Here is a 17,728-nt window from a genome sequence, read left to right on the forward strand (position 1 = left end):
ATATATCGGTTGTCAACTTATATATAGTACTTTTACTAGCGTCCCACTAAAGCAGCACTTGGGGGTCTGTCTGGCGACGGTCTGGGAAATATGTCCCTGAGGATGATTTAAAGACATGCATAACAATTTTAATCTTCTGCAAAAGGGATCTTATTTGTGAGGCTACTTCCTTAATATAGTCATAGGGGAAGAAAATTTTCTTCAGAACTGTGAACCCATGGTACTGCTCGGAGATCGACTGCAGGACTTTTGATTCCACAGATTTTAAGAGCACGTATGTACTCGGTTAGTCTCAGCTAGAACATACGGATCGGTGTCCAATTCTCTAACTAGAATCAGACTTCGAGAAAAACTATCATATATGCATTAATTAAGTAAAATGATGAAAACTTAAAAAATACCAATAATTTCATTAAAAATTTGTGATCACTTTTTAAATTTTCATGATTGAGGCCACCCTGTACATTGTCGACAACTTTCTAAGCTTTTTGGAAAAATTTCTTCGAATAGAAGCTAATTTTATTTTTTAATGTATTATTCTTTGTTTTGTAAACTAGATTTAAAATTATTTTCCTGATGACTAAAAGAAAATGATTCAAATGTTTCATGAAACGCCACTTTGTAATGTCAATATCAGCAAGCCTGCTTAGTGAAACCAAGCAAATTTTAAGATAGATAGATTTTTGGTCTTTAGTGGCGCCATCTATAGTCAAAAATACGACTTCAATCACACATACCTTACAATCCGTTTTATAGAGCGGGCCCATTCATGCATCCATTCATTCATCCACTGATCGTAATTTAGACCTAAACCAGAGAACGATCAATATCCAATTCAGTACCACAAGAGGTATAATTTATTATGAGAACATAGCGGAATTTGTGACCTGACCGATTTAGCAGGCACCAGTCACCATTTATAACACGAGGAGTCTTCGGCAGGTGGGAATAGAACTTACTACCTCTACCATCTCTTTGTTTGTGAGGCTTTTAAAATGTTGGCAAAATTACCGAATACTCCGAAAGTTTCAGCTTTAAATTCTCGGCCACTCTGAAAAAAAGCGTAGTAGTTGGCATCCTTGGTCTGTACTTAAAATTTAATAGAATTGGTTTGCTGCAACACCTTTATAGCCCCTCTCAAATCACAAAAATATTACTAGCAGCAACTATGGATTTTCGACACTTAATATGACATTCTATTTGCCAGGATGGCAATTGCTCTGATGTATGCTGCAAAGTATGTTAAAATAGTACAGAATTAAAAACGAAAGCGTGTTCGAACTCAAACAGAAATATTAATAAAAATCTTTGGTATTTAGAAAGAAAAGATAATTTTTTAGAATGTCAAAAATCGTCATGAAATGAAAAAATAATTGTGCAATATTTTTCATTTTTTTGTGTTTGGTTTTAAGAGAAAAGTGACTTTTTGTACTCCAGATAGCAAGAAAGTGAATTAATTCCCCCTTCACCTCCTCTGCAATTCTCTTTTATTTTAACGTCGCTATAGTAACCGATTAAAAATTGTGCAATTTTACAAGAAATAAAGAAACACAGTGAAATTATTTCCCAACTTTTGCTATTTTAAAGTGCATGGGAATTTTTTTTCGGTATTAGTTTTTCAATAAATTCACTATTTAATATTGCATTTATTTTATATTTGTAAGGTAAAGAACATATTTTAATTTGAAATTAAGAACTGCTTTTTGCATTTTTATGATTTTCTTTATAACATTTAAGAATTTTTTATAATCTCTGAAAGTTTTGTACAATTCCCTCTAGTAACTTGCTACTAAACTCTATGTGTGACTTTCAATCAGAAAAATATATATATATTTAAATATTTTTCCAACCAGTACAAGTAAACAATTCAATATTTCATATAAAATACTTAAATTATCGATTAGTATTCGCATGCTACTGGAAATGCAAAAAGTACAGACTAATAATATTCAAAATTACATCAAAAGAAATTAAAATTATCAAATTTTTCTAGCTAATTGTTTTTTCACTCTACAGTTGAAATGTAAAAAGTGTTTTTGTTTTAAATAAGAATAATTTGAAATGTAAGTCAGAGTGGTAGTTAAGATTGAATAATTAAAAGGATTATGAATAAATAAAAGTGAAAGGAGTTTCAACAACTCGCCTGTAACAATATATCGGTTGTCAACTTTCTACACTTTTTGGAAAAGTAAGTAAGATATTATTGTTTATTTTGAATATAATTTAAAGTTATTTTCTAGACGTTTAAAAAGTTTATATGAAACGCCATTTTTTCCAGCCCTCTCGTGATGCTTTTGAAATGTTGGCAAAATTACCAAACATTCTGAAATCTCTAGTCTTTGATTGCTTACTTTCCGAAGAAATATTTTACGAAACGCGTACTAATTGGCAATTCTCAGTACTCAATTTTATTTAGGTGAAAAAATTCATATTTAGATGAAAAAGTTTATATGAGACGCCATTTTTTTCCGACTTATTTCTGGTGAAGCTTTAGAAATGATAGCAAAATTATCAAAAAACTGGTTCTGCTTGGTTTTTGATTGTCTACCTAGCTAAAAAATATTTTGCAAAACGCGTTGTAGTTCGAAATTCCGAGTACCCAATTTTATTTTGGTGAGAGAATTTTTGGTAAAATCAATCGAAATTCTGTAAGCTTTTTTTTTTGATTCACTACCACTTCATAAAATCTTTTGACTAAAATGAAGTAAATAGAATCCTTATAATTCCTGAAATATAAATTTTTAATTAAATAAGAGAAAAAAATTCAATCGCTTATATGTAACAGAAAATGGGGGTTTTGAAAACCTGTTTTACCCATGACCAAACTTAAAAATTTCTATTTAAAGCTCTCAGTTTCATAAATTAATAATAACTTTCTAATTTTTCACTTACTCTTGAGAAATTTGTACTCTAATAAAGCATTCAGCAAATTGATAGTTTTATAAATTTTTTCTAACTTTAAATCATTTATGTTTACTTATGTTCCATTATTTTTTAATTTATGAACTTGCGCCATCATATATTTCTACCTTAATTAGAATCATTGCGTGTACTTTTGGTTATGAGCCAAATGAGGTTTAAACTATACTTATCTCGTATTCACATTGTCAGTCAACAATATCTTTTTCAGTATTGCGTGTGCGCGAATTATTTTTCTTAACCAGAATCTTTAATTAAAAGTAGTTATTCCTAGAAAAGAATATTTTTAGAATTTTTGTAAGTTTAATGTGATTTATTACCGAACCCCTACAATCTAAAATTACGAAATCACTTACAATTACACAAGAACATTAACAGGTACGAGCTACATCACAAATATTTAGATATATTAAGGGGAAAACCATAGTAATTACCGGGCTTTCAGTGATCCAATAAAATAATTAAATATGAAATCTACAGGGATTTCATAACCGTCGTTGAACAGCCAATCCAATTTTTAGGTTTACGACTACAAATGTTCAACTCCGTAGTCTTATAATTTTGAACCCAATGCAGAAGATAAGGGAACTACTGGGTCAAATATTGGAAGGAGTTTTGCCTTCGTGGAGGACTTTTTTAATTTGCGTTACATGGAGAGGAGGACCACGAGAACCTCCCACTGTTAGCCTGACGGCAACGGTACTCTAACCCATGATCTGTCTACCACTGAGGATATTTCTCATCAGCACTGTGGTTGGTGCAAGCCGGATGCGGATTCGTATCGACCAATCATTGGAGGGATTTGAACCTATTCACCTCTTTTGAAGGCAAACTCTCTATCACCTGAGCCATCGCGGCGCAATTTGCAGGTATTTAACAAAACCATACTAGTTGTATGTAAACACAATATTGTTTTTAGCAACAGATTAATTCAAAAATTTTGCATGACGGAACTGTTGGCGCAATTTTAAAGAACAAGCTTGAAGTTTTTTAAAAAAATTGATCCTTATTACTCATGCAAAATTTGCAACCACCAAAATAAGAGTAGGGAGTTAAAAAATTTTTCCTTCCCTTTTTCAATACCACTCTGATTAAAAAAATTATTCTACTACAAACATTTCCATCATAAAAAGTTATTTCGAAAATTGCTGGCGTTAAAGCTAGATATAAGTTGTTGACTTACTCTCCTCATTTGGGTGGATTCAAAGTTTGCATGGAAAAAAAATGACGTGATTTCCAATGCTCTCAATTTTCTACGCTATTTGTAAACATTTATTCTAGTGGTACCTTTGTTAAAATATTGACGTATTATTTTCTATTGATTTGAATTTATTATTCAAACCACTACGTATAAATGTTTTAAAAACTCATCTACAGCGCCACTTTGCTACAGCTCTCTTGGTGAGGCTATTAAAATGTTAGCAAAATTACCAAAAATACTGGCCAACCAACTACTACGCTTTTTGTAAAATATTTTATGGAGTGGTAGATGTTCAAAAACCGAAGCTTTCAGAATTTTTGCTAATTTTGCCAACATTTTAAATGCCTTTCCACGACAGAACTGAAACAGAGTAGCGTTGCACATAAACTTTTGATTCATTTTTATGTGGAAAATAAGTTCAAACGAATAAAAAATAAAACATTGTAATGCATGCTTAGCTACCTCTAAGAAAAATGTTTACTAAAAAAGTAGAAAGTTCGCAGCCCTGAAAATATTGAAAAGTTTTGGCTTTTAAATGTTTATCACTCTGAAATATTTTGCAAAAGGCGCAATAGTTGGTAAGCCTGGATTTCTAAAAGCTTCAAAATGATCTTCAAATTGTGCCCAGTTTTGCCTTTTAAAATTTTCCACAACATTTGTTGATAAAAGAACGATTGTTTACATAGAGTTAGTATAGAAGAGATTTCATACTTTTTTTACAACCCCTTCAGTACCGTGTAATTGAAAAAACAAAGTATTTCTAGATAGATTCCAAGAAAAGTAGCTTGACGACTTTTTTCTTTTTATTGCGCTATGAAAACTAAAATAGTATTTCAGGAAACTAATAGAGCAAAATTTATTTTTGAAAAAATAAAGAGATTTCTTATGCAGGAGATGTTTGGAGGGTATTATCATTGTTTTGCTCGTAAACAGCTTTCTTAGCATTAACAATTAACGATATAAAACATTACCATTAACAAAATACAGAAGATTTTTTTTCTTATTTATTTTCTGATACATGAGATTTTCTAACATTTTTCATACTTTTGTTTCGTTGATTTCAAATCTGCAATTGGTTTTATTACTCCAAGCAACAGTTATTTAAAACAAATTTTTAGATTTTTTTTGCCAAAATATACAAGTTTAAAGACGTTATACATATCAGGGGGTTGTATAAAAGTTGTAGGGTAGGAACAGATTAGTTGGCAGAACGCTGGACTTTCGTTTGTGACAACGGGAGATCAAATCCCGCCGGCCGTAGACCCCTCGTACAGTAAATGGTGACTGGGGCACGTTAAATCAGTCAGATCACAAAGTCCTTTATGTTTCCATTCCGTCAGGTCACAAAGTCCTTCATGTTTCCATAACGAATTATATCTCCGGCGATACTGAATTGAAGATTGATTGTTCGCTGGTTAAGGTCAAAATTACTATCTGTGGATGAAACAATAGACGTATAAATGGGTACACCTTATAAACGGATGTAACGTATGGGTGTGGCCGAATTCAAATTCTTGGCCATAGATGGCGCCACTGGAAAACAAAAATAATCGCACCTTTTGCCTTTAAAGTCTACAACAACATATAAATGTTACGACAAACTTCTAGAGTAGTTACGACACACCATCAGGATTAAAATTGCATAGGGACCCTGCCAGGAAATGTCATCATACTGCTAGGGCGCTTCTTTATCATGAACTTCTTCTTCGTGTGATTCTGAGTAAATCATAATACGGAAGCTCCCGTAACCACGCACGATGACTTTTCTAGGATCCTGATTCATTTTTAATCCTGACGATATGCCATAATTCCTCTAGAAATTCGTCATAACATTATGCAACCCTCTGTTTTATAAACTTGTATATTTTGTCAAAAAAATATGCTAGAAATGTCGTTTAAAGAAATCTTTAGCGTTACTAACAGATTTAGAATCTCCAAACCCGAATTAGGCCAGATCAGGTATTTTGTGTAAAATTTGTTTTCCAGTGTAATTATTGTAATTAACAATGGTCCTCTAGAGTGATTAACAGGCTCTTTTTTAAAATAAATAAATGTAAAGAAAGAAAAAAAATATTAAATTCTTAAATTTTTTCACAAATTAAACAGCCTAATACTTCTTTAAGAATAACGATATAACTTAAAAGGAAATTTTTGCTGAACTGCTTATTTTAACGGTAGGCAACACAAGAAAAATATAATGAAAAACAACGACACCTGCATTCTTTTAAAAATAAAAACTTGAAAAATCCTTTCTATGAAATTCCTTAAAAGCAACATTTTTTTATGGAAAATAACGAGAACAAAACTTTCATGGATATTCTTAAAGGCTTGCATCTTTTATGGAGAACAACCAACAAAATTTTATCTATTTGACATTTTTGAGAATGGCATTTTTTTATGAAGGATGATCAGAAAAATCAATTCAAAGATTTTCTTAGGGAGTTAATACCATTCTATTATTTATTAGCTTTCTTAAAAAAACTAACTTTTCTAATTTTTGAAATTAAATTTTTCTAACATTTTTATTTTGAAAATTAAAGTTTCAGGGTGAATAACGAGATAAATATTTATGAAACATTTCGAAATATATATTTCGCTCTAGTTTAATGTTTTGCTATTTAAAATTACATTTTTTTTAAATGATGTAAAAAATTGCATACCTTCCAATTGAATTTCTTTTTTACTATTATCAAAATAAAATAATAATAAATATTTACTGGAACCTGTATTTTGTATGGAATTACCTTTGAATAAACAAATGTAATAATTGAGTGTAAAAATGTTTAAATTCTCACAAAAAGTTATAAAGTCAAAATTCGAGATATGGTGAAATCCCAAAAAGTAAAATTCACATCAAGGGGTGAAAACTTTAAATCGCTTTCCTGCTTAAACTATAGGGACCCTATTTCCCAGATTGAGGTAATCCCCTATATCTTAGGGGTGAAAAATACGAATCCATCGATAAAACGTCATGTTAATTCAGGAAAAGAACTTATTTGTGTTTGATTTCGTAGCTTAAAATATCGTTTGCACTTATTAATTAACATATTTGAGGTTACCCCCTCGAACCATTGAATTCTTGAAAGGAAAGATCCAACCATTAGATCAAAAGTTAATCAGGGTGGTATGCTTATTTCTTTGAGCGCTGTACAATTCCTAAAGAATGAAAATAACAGTAATTTAGTTATTTGCGTTTGCGAAGAAGAAATTTATTTACTGTGTATTTAAAAATTCATCATGGGAGTTTTACGAACGGACAATGTCAAATCACACAATCTTGTGCAGAACATTCTGGGTTCCCGTAAGCTTTATTAAAAGCTTCCTTTAGCACTGGGAAAACTTTTTTATTTCATTTTCTGAAAAAAGGTGCAACGCTAAATCAATTTTATTCGTAGCTAAAAGATGAAATTTTGCACCTATTTAAAATATAAATATATAACTCCTTTTTCTCAGTCATTGAAAAAGGAAATTTAAAAAGATTTGAATTTATATTTTTTAATTATATTAATTTACATAAAAAATATTTGAACACACTTTTAATTTAAACTCATTTTAATCTAACCACAAAATAACAAGAGAAAGCTTTAGTGTAATAGGTATGAAGAAAATAAAATTAGGGGAATACACGGTGTTTTATTTTTAATTTGAAAAATTTCAAATAAATAAATAATGTTATTTTTCTATTTTTTTTTGCTAGAAAATAATATTGTAATTTATTTGTAACAAAACACCATACTTATCATCAATTTAAAATATGAAAAACATAAAAAAAATCAATCAAGTAAATTAATTCAGTTTAATTCAAGTAACTAGTTCAAGTAACTAGTTCAAGTAATTAAGTCAAGTAATTAATTCAAGTATTTAATTCAAGTATTTAATTCAAGTAATTCACATTTAAGTTTAAATTTTAAATTTTATGATGAATCAAATAATTACGTGAAAGAGAGTTTTTAACCAGTTTTAAAAATTAATGTCATAAGGAATTGAATTTATTTGTTTCAATACATCACACTTAAAATATGTACTTTAAATTTAAGACAAATAGTAAAAAAAGTTCAAAGGAAATAAGTTAAATTAAGCAAGAAAGTAAATTTTAGTATAACTTTACGAACTATAACCAAACTATTATGTGATAGAATAAATATTCTGACTGATGTATTTGTTGATGCGGAATATTATTTGTTCCACAATTTCCTACTTACCAGCAATTTAAAAGTTAAACTTAACAGAAATAAAGAATAGAAAAAATTCAACAGAAAGAAAGTAAATTGAAAGTAAAGTAAATTAAGATCAAACATTATACCAGTTAATTATATAATGAAATAAAAGTAATAGTAATATTTTTTGCTGTTCCATAGGTTAATAAATAAGTAAATTTATTTATATCAGAATTTCGCAACTATTATCACTTTGAAATTGAAATTTGAAATTTAAACCCAATAATGAAAGCATAAAAGAAAGAAAGAAATTCAACAAAAAAGTAAATTACTAATGAAGCTCAATTATTATACTAACGAACCAAATAATGAAATATAAGTAAAGGTTAAGGTCAAAATTNTTCAGGGTGAATAACGAGATAAATATTTATGAAACATTTCGAAATATATATTTCGCTCTAGTTTAATGTTTTGCTATTTAAAATTACATTTTTTTTAAATGATGTAAAAAATTGCATACCTTCCAATTGAATTTCTTTTTTACTATTATCAAAATAAAATAATAATAAATATTTACTGGAACCTGTATTTTGTATGGAATTACCTTTGAATAAACAAATGTAATAATTGAGTGTAAAAATGTTTAAATTCTCACAAAAAGTTATAAAGTCAAAATTCGAGATATGGTGAAATCCCAAAAAGTAAAATTCACATTAAGGGTTGAAAACTTTAAATCGCTTTCCTGACTAAACTATAGGGACCCTATTTCCCAGATTGAGGCAACCCCCTATAACTTAGGGGTCAGAAATCCGAATCCATCTATGAAAAGTCATGTTAATTCAGGGAAAGAACTTTTTTGTGCTTGATTTCATAGCTTAAAATATCGTTTGCACTAATTAATTAACATATTTGAGATTAGCCCCTCGAACCATTGAGTCCTTGAAAGGAAAGATCCAACCATTAGATCAAAAGTTAATTAGGGTGGTATGCTTATTTCTTTGCACGCTGTACAACTCCTAAAGAATGAAAATAACAGTAATTGAGTTATTTGCGTTTGCGAAGAAGAAATTTATTTATTGTGTATTTAAAAATTAACCATGGCAGTTTTACGAATGGACAATGTCAAATCATACAATCTTGCACGGAATATTCAGGGTTCCAGTAAACTTCATCGAAAACTTTTTTTAGAACTGGGAAAACTTTTTTAGTTCATTTTCTAAAAAAAAAGTGGAACGCTAAATCAATTTTATTCGTAACTAAAAAATGAAATTTTGTACCTATTTAAAATATAAATATATAATCTCTTTTTTCTCAATCATTGAAAAAGGAAATTTAAAAAGATTTCAATTTCTTTTTAAATTTTATTATTTTACATAAAAAATAATTTAACATAAAATAAATAACATAAAATTTTTTTCATAAAAAATAATTAATTTAAACTCATATTAATAAAACCACAAAATAACAAGAGAAAACTTTACGGTAATAGGTATGAAGAAAATAAAATTAGGGGAATACACTGTTTTTTTTCTAATTTGAAAAATTCAAAACAAATAAATTTTGTTATTTTTTTATCTTTTATGAGAAAATAACATTAATTTATTTGTTACAAAACACCATACTTATCATCAATTTAAAATATAAAAAACATAAAAAACCAATCAAGTAAATTAATTCAATTTAATTCAAGTAATTAATTCTAGTATTTAATTCAAGGAAATTAATATTTAATTTTAAATTTTATGTTAAATCAAATAATCACGTGAAAGAGAGTTTTTAACCTGTTTTAAAGAATGATATAATAAAGAATTGAATTAATTTGTTTCAATACGTCACACTTTACATCAACTTAAAATATGTACTTTAAATTAAAGACGAATTGTTAAAAAGGGTCAAAGGAATTAAATTAAACAAAAAAGTAAATTTTCGTTGAGTTTCAACACTTTACGAACTAGTATAACCAAACTATTATGTGATAGAATAAGTATTTTAACTGATAATTTGCTGATACGGAATATTATTTGTTCCACAATTTCCTACTTACCAGCAATTTAAAAGTTAAACTTAACAGCAATAAAAGAAATAAAGTATAGAGAAAATTCAACAAAAAGAAAGTAAATTGCTAGCTTAGATAAAACATTAATAGCAGTTAATCATATAATGAAATAAAAGTAATAGTATTATTTTTTACTGTTCTATTATAGGCTAATAAATAAGTAAATTTATTTATTTCACAATTTCATACTTATTATCATTTTAAAATATGAATTTGATATTTAAACCCAATCATAAAAGAAGGAAAGAAATTTAACAAAAAAAGTAAGGTACCGATGAAGCTCGATTATTATACTAACGAACCAAATAATGAAATTAAAGTAAATGCTTTTTGCTGTTTTATAGGTTTATTAGAGTGTGAATTTATTTGTTTAAAAATTTTACACGTATCAACGATTTCAAATAATAATTTAAAATTTAATAAACAGTAAAAAGCGACTTAAAATGGAAGAAATTAAAAGAAAATTGTCTCTTAATTTAATTATTATTTTAACTTATTAAATAATTGTGCGAAAGTAAGATTTATATCTGCTCTATATTTTGATTAAAAAAACGAAATATGTTTGTTCCAAATGCCCACACAAATTATGAATTTAAAATATTTGCTTTATATTTAAATATTAAAAATGAAGGAAAGTACTGAAAAAAATTCAGCCGGGAAAGTAAGTTGCAAGATATTCTTAAATATTGCATTAACTACTAAATACTAATTTTTATGATTGCGTTTGTTAATTTTAGAAAATTAATTACAGGTAAGAAAAGATAATTCATTTCAAATATAACATTTATCATCAATTATAATATGAAATTAAAATTTTAGCATAATATTAAAAAAATGTAAGAAAACGAAATAAATTCGAAGTAAATTGTATTTTATTGCAAATATTTCTTTAACTAACTCAATAACTATTTGAAAATTAATATTTCAACTATTATTTTAGTTAATTAGGACGATAGTTATTTGTTTTTAATATTAAATTTATAATCAACTTAAATATAAACTTAAATATGTTCAAATATTGTATTCACCCTTTGCACTCCGAGTACTTTTAAATGCTGTTTGATCTAATGTCAGCACTATAGCATTTAAAATACACAATAAAGTATTATTATACAATTTTAAAATTCTTATAATAATGTTGTAACAAATGATCAAGGTGTAAAATTTCTTAATTTTAAAGTAGTGGCTGTTTATGGTGCCTCAGTAGATGCATCGCAGGGCAAAGTTCAACCCAAAATTCAAGAGAAATTGAGTTTTTTTCACTGTTCTATATGATGAGAAAAAAGAGAATTTATTTATTATAAGTATCAAATTTATCATCATTTTAAATTGTGAATTTGAAATTTTTAGATAATTATAAAAAACCCAAATGAAGGAATGATAAGACCAAATAATTTATTAAATAACCCAACAATTATGCGAAAGTGAGTTTTTTACTGTTCTATTTGTTGAAAAAAAAAAGAACATTTATTTGCTTTAAACATTAAACATGGGAATTTAAAATTAAGACATATAATAATAAAATAAACCAAATAAAGGATTGTTAAGTTCAAATATTATATTAACTAACTCAACAATTATGTAAAAGTGAATTTTTTAACTATTCAATATGTAGAAAAAAAGGAACTTAGTTGTTTTAAATATCACACTTATCATCCAAATTTAAATATAATACTAAAAAGGATCAAAAAATGAATTGTAAATAGAGTCCAAACATTATATTAACTAATGCAACAATTATATGAAAGTGAGCTTTTTAACTGTTCTGATAAAGAAGAGAAAAGTAATCAATAGAAAAGCAAGGCTGTTATTGGTTTTCTGTTGTTATGTTATCTCATTTTCATGCGTAATAAATGGTATGGTCTTCATCAAGACGTAATTGCATAGATCTCTAAAGGTAAGAATGCGAACAAGGCTAATGGACTAGACTTCAGACGACCAACGAATGGCCCCACACTATTCCAATGCCGTAACGAGTCTTGTTGGAAAGTTTTCTTCTTTTACATTATGCAACGCCATAACTAAATTCGAACAATTGATTTTTTTTCCTCGCATTTTATTATTTTTCTTCTTTTGTTTTATAATGACTTTACTTTGTTATTTGCATACTAAACTGTTTGGAAGTTTTGTTCCCCGTTAAATTGTCGCATACTCTAGCAAACATATTTTTCTTCTATTTTTACGGAGAAAATTATGATGGTATTTCAATTTTTTCTCTTAATTTCGGGTTTTACTTTTTATGTATGGAATATAGTCTGTTTTTTGTGTGAGTTGGTTTTGAATTGCATAATTTGGTAATAAAGTGTTGATCTTGCACTGAATTATTTCAATTTTTCAAAAATGTGAAATTTGTTTTCAGATTTTCAAAAAAGGAAAGAAGGAAAAGAAACAAAGAAAAAAAAAGAGAGAAAAGAAAGAAAAACTACTAAAAAAAAATCAAAACGCAAATTCAAAACGATATGATAGAAATTATGAATAAAATAATTCAAAAGTTAACTAAATTCGAACAATTGATTTCTTTTTCCTTGTATTTTATTTTTTTCTTTTGTTTAATAATGATTTTATTTTTTTCCTTGCATACTAAACTGTTTGGAATTTTTGGTCTACATTAAATTGCCACACACTCTACCAAATTTTTTTTTTCAATTTTTATTGATATAGTTATCGCGATATTTCAATTTTTTTTCTTAATTTCCAATTTTACTCTTTATGTATCGATTAAAGTCTGTTTTTTGTTTTTTGTATGAATTAGTTTTGAGTTGTATAATTCGATAATACCGATGTAGCACTGAATTATTTCAATTTTTCAAAAGTGTGTCAATTTTTTTTTCATGTTTTGCAAAAAAGAAAGAAAAGAAAGAAGAAAAAAAGAGAAAAGAAAGAAAAAAAACGAAAAATTACAGATAAAAATTAAAACGAAATGATAGAAATGATCAATAAAATAATTCAAAAGCCAACTAAATTCGAACGACTGATTTTTTTTTCTTTTACCTTGTATTTTATTACTTTTCTTCTTTCGTTATATAATGACTTTACTTTGTTACTTGCATAGTAAACTGTTTGGAAGTTTGTTCAGTGTTAAATTGTTACACACTCTAATTTTCTTGAATTTTTAAGGATAAAGTTATCATGATATTTCTTTTTTTTCTCTTAATTTCCAATTTTTCTCTTCATATATCGAATAAAGCCTGTATTTTGTCTTTTTTATGAATTAGTTTCGGATTGTACAATTCGGTATTAAAGGACCGAAATAGCTATGAATTATTTCAATTTTTCAAAAATGTTTAACTTTTTCTTCAGATTTTGCAACAAACAAAGGAAAGAAAACAGGAAAATGGAAGGAAAAGAGAGCAAAGAAAGAAAAAAAATTACTGAAGAAAAATAAAAAAAAAACATTTCAAACAAAATTATTGAAATGATCAATAAATTAATTCAAAAGCCAACGAAACAAAACAAAAATAAACCACTCTTTAAAATTTTAATACTTCAAATAAAATGAATTGTTGATGTATTTTAATATTAAGTATTTACTAGTGTATCACTCAAAACAAAAGTTATTTGCAATGCATTTACATTAGACTTGATACTAAAAAATTAACTGAAATAGTAGTGAAATAAAGCGGAATTTTTTAAACAAACAGATTTTTCTAAACAATTTATTAGAACTATAGGACCTCATAGTTGGACTCCCATTATCGTAATGCATGGTTGTTACAATATCTTTAGAAAGCATCCTTTTTTTTGCGGTTATAATCGCGAGAACGGACGACGAGATCATATTTTTTATATCTTTTCCACATTTTTTAATTTTTTTCAATTTTAATTTTTTAAATTTTGAAATAATTTGAATCTATTAATAATTTTTTTCTTCTCTTTATAAATATTTTCCCTTGGTTTCTTTTTATTTTTAACTTTTTTCATGTACTATGCTCCATGTACTATAAATGAAGCTTATGTGCAGTAATACAATTCTTCGTTAATCTCTCTTTTCTTTAATTAATTTTTGTCTCTTCGCTGTGAGATTATATNTATAAGGTCACCCTAAGGGACATCGCAATCGCAAAAGTGACCTTATAAACGGGGTGACCTTTTGACCGATTCATTAGCAGTTCGTAACTAAGCACGTAAATAGTACACCTTAAGACTTATTAAAAATTTTAATACAAACGAAAACGATCAGCCATAAATTAAATGTTTAAGTCAATAAATTTGAACAGAATTAGTAAAGAATTAAAGAAAGTTAGATTTTAAAAAAAAATTTAATTTACAATAAAGCTGTTTACAAATTTTCACAAAGTGCACATACATACATTATATCTTACCTTATTTAAAATAATCATTTATGTAGGTTCGTCTCGTTTTTGGTTTCATTTTTTGAACAATATTTTCTAGATTTTGTAACTTCTCAAAATGCTACTCAGCTCCCTCATGATTTGTAAAAAAATTTCGTATCACATTTATTGCATTGGAGGCTTCCACATGAGTTACAGCTACAGTCTCAGGATCACTGTCATTGTCCACAACTTGTGAAATAATTTCAGAAATTGTAGCTCGTTTGTTGGCTGCAACATTTTCCAAGAACTCGAGAGGGGTAATTGCCTTGTAAGGAAGTTAAATAGGCTTTTATTAGAAAAGAGCTTCCCTCGCCTCAGATTAAAATGATCTTATAAGCGATAACGATTTTTAAAACTTGACCATATATCCGATATTTTGTAACAAAGAATTCCTATTCAGTGAGCCGAGACTTTGGAAAAGTGACCTTATATGCGGGGTGACCTTATATGCGGATGACCTTATATCGAGGTCTGACTGTATATATATTATACAGAGCAACCGATTTTCTAAGTGTAATATATTTGTAAAATGCATTTGTAAAAACTTATTCCAGTGGTAGCCAAGCTGAAGTTTTAATTTTTTATTCATCGAAACTTCTTTTCCACACCACTATATATAAATGATTTAAAAGTTCATATACAACGCCACGTTGATCCAGCTGTTTCAACAAAGGACCGTAAGGCCTCAGACGCCCAGTTCCACTACAACGAACGAACCAGCTGTTTCATGGTGAGACTTATAAAATGTTGAAAAATTATCGAAAATTCTGAAAGCTTTGTTCCTAAAAAAGCTGAATTCTGAAAGCTTTGTTCCTTTCTTTGTTCCTCACTATTTTGTTCCTAAAAACTGGTTAACTAGGTATAGGGTTAAATTTGTAGATGAGGTTCGCTTCATTGCAGCGTTACCAATAGGTAATTAAAAATGTTTCTTACACTGGCAGGCAACGTTGCATAGCAACCTATCCTCATTCCTCACTATTCTGTTCCTAAAAACTGGTTAACTAGGCATAGGGTTAAATTTGTAGATGAGGTTCGCTTCATTGCAGCGTTACCAATAGGTAATTAAAAATATTTCATACACTGGCAGACAACGCTGCATAGCAACCTATCCTCATTCCTCACTATTCTGTTCCTAAAAACTGGTTAACTAGGCATAGGGTTAAATTTGTAGATGAGGTTCGCTTCATTGCAGCGTTACCAATAGGTAATTAAAAATGCTTCATACACTGGCAGACAATTCTGAATAGCAACACATAGCGCTTGTGTTATGCGTTAAGCCAATCTCACATATTAGTGCTTTTAGTTTAATTATTTAAGTTCTTTTAGTTTAATTATTTTTATATTTAAAAAAATGTTTCATACACTGGCAGACAACTCTGAATAGCAACACATAGCGTTTGTGTTAAGCGTTAAGCCAATCTCACATATTAGTGCTTTTAGTTTAATTATTTAAGTTCTTTTGGTTTAATTATTTAAGTTCTTTTAGCTTAAGTATTTTTATATTTAAAAAATGTTTCATACACTAGCAAACAACTCTGAATAGTATCACATAGCGTTTGTGTTATGCGTTAAGCCAATCTCACATATTAATGCTTTTAGTTTAAAATTATTTTTGTTTAATCATTTTTTTTAATTATTTTTGTTTAATTATTTTTTTAAATATTAAAATTTTTTAGATTTAATTATTTTTATATTTAAAAAAATGTTTCGTACCCTAGCAAACAACTCTGAATAGTAACACATAGCGTTTGTGTTATGCGTTAAGCCAATCTCACATATTAATGCTTTTAGTTTAAAATTATTTTTTTTAATCATTTTTGTTTAATTATTTTCGTTTAATTATTTTTTTAAATATTAAAATTTTTTCGGTTTAATTATTTTTATATTTAAAAAAATATTCCCTACACTGGCAGAAAACGTTGCATAGCAACAAGTAGCGTTTGTATTATGCGTTAAGCCAATCTGACACACTAATGCTTTTAGTTTAATTATTTTTTAATGGAATTTTACTTATTAAACCTATATATTCTAAATCTGAAAACAATGGCGAAATTAAATTATTTTTTACTACTATCATTATATAGGATCATATTAAGGCATTTATAAGCACATCTATTCTAGTATTCTATTCAATTAATTAGAATGTTCTTATCGTATGGGTTGTGTTTGAGTTACTAAGTATGTATGCGTGTAAAGTAATAGCGTGAATAGTTCGGATCAATTCTTCACTTGGAGACAGACGGAGAAAAAAGAATTTCATGAAAACATGAAACATACGAAATCTCAAATTTTATTTTCGAAAAAAAATCAACATTTATTACCAAAAAAAAAAAATTATTCGAAATAACATTGGTATTTTTTTCGTCTCAGTTCATTGCGGAAAATGAAACACCTAAATAACTTTTGGTCTATTGATAGTGTGATTATATTCTAACCTACTGTTTTAGTGGCTCAGAAATTTAATTTTAAATATGCTTATTAATGAGTGTACATGAAATAAAAATTGAATACAAATACGAACTTTAAGGAATCACTCTCAGGATTACCACCTTTAAGAAATGTTAAAGATTGACAAAAAAAAAAAAATCGAGGACAGAAAATGCTTCAACTAACTACCATCGACCAGAAATATTTGTAAATTAAATATCTAGATCCGTGGTGGCTCAGGGGAGAGAGCTCCTGCTTTTCAATGAAGGGACCCGGGTCGGAATCCCAACGATGGCTGGTCTATATAAATTATGCACCCGGCTCACACCCACCACTGTGCTGACATAAATATTCTCAGTGGTAGATGAATCATGGGCTAGAGTCCCCTTGCCGTCAGGCTAACCGTGGAAGATTTTCGCGGTTTTTTTCTTCGTGTAACGCAAATGTGGGTTAGCAGAAAGTCCTCTGCGAAAGTACAATTTCTCTCAATGCTGGATCCAGGAGTAGCCTTGACTTTTAGATTAGGTCAAAAATTAGAAGGCTACGGAGTTCAACATTGGTAGTCGTAAACTCAAAATTGAAGTGGCTATTCAACAACGGTGATGTGTGTATATATATATAAGAATTCCTATTC

At 28.1% G+C, this 17,728-nt stretch overlaps 1 protein-coding gene across 1 annotated transcript in view; it reads right to left on the reverse strand.

Moving 5' to 3' along the window:
* LOC107442099 (carbonic anhydrase-related protein 10) overlaps window positions 1-17,728 on the reverse strand; it is a 59,592-nt gene that overhangs the window by 35,490 nt on the left and 6,374 nt on the right. The window lies entirely within an intron of this gene.

The sequence above is a fragment of the Parasteatoda tepidariorum genome, chromosome X2, assembly GCF_043381705.1.
Source record: "Parasteatoda tepidariorum isolate YZ-2023 chromosome X2, CAS_Ptep_4.0, whole genome shotgun sequence".
Lineage (NCBI taxonomy): Eukaryota > Metazoa > Arthropoda > Arachnida > Araneae > Theridiidae > Parasteatoda > Parasteatoda tepidariorum.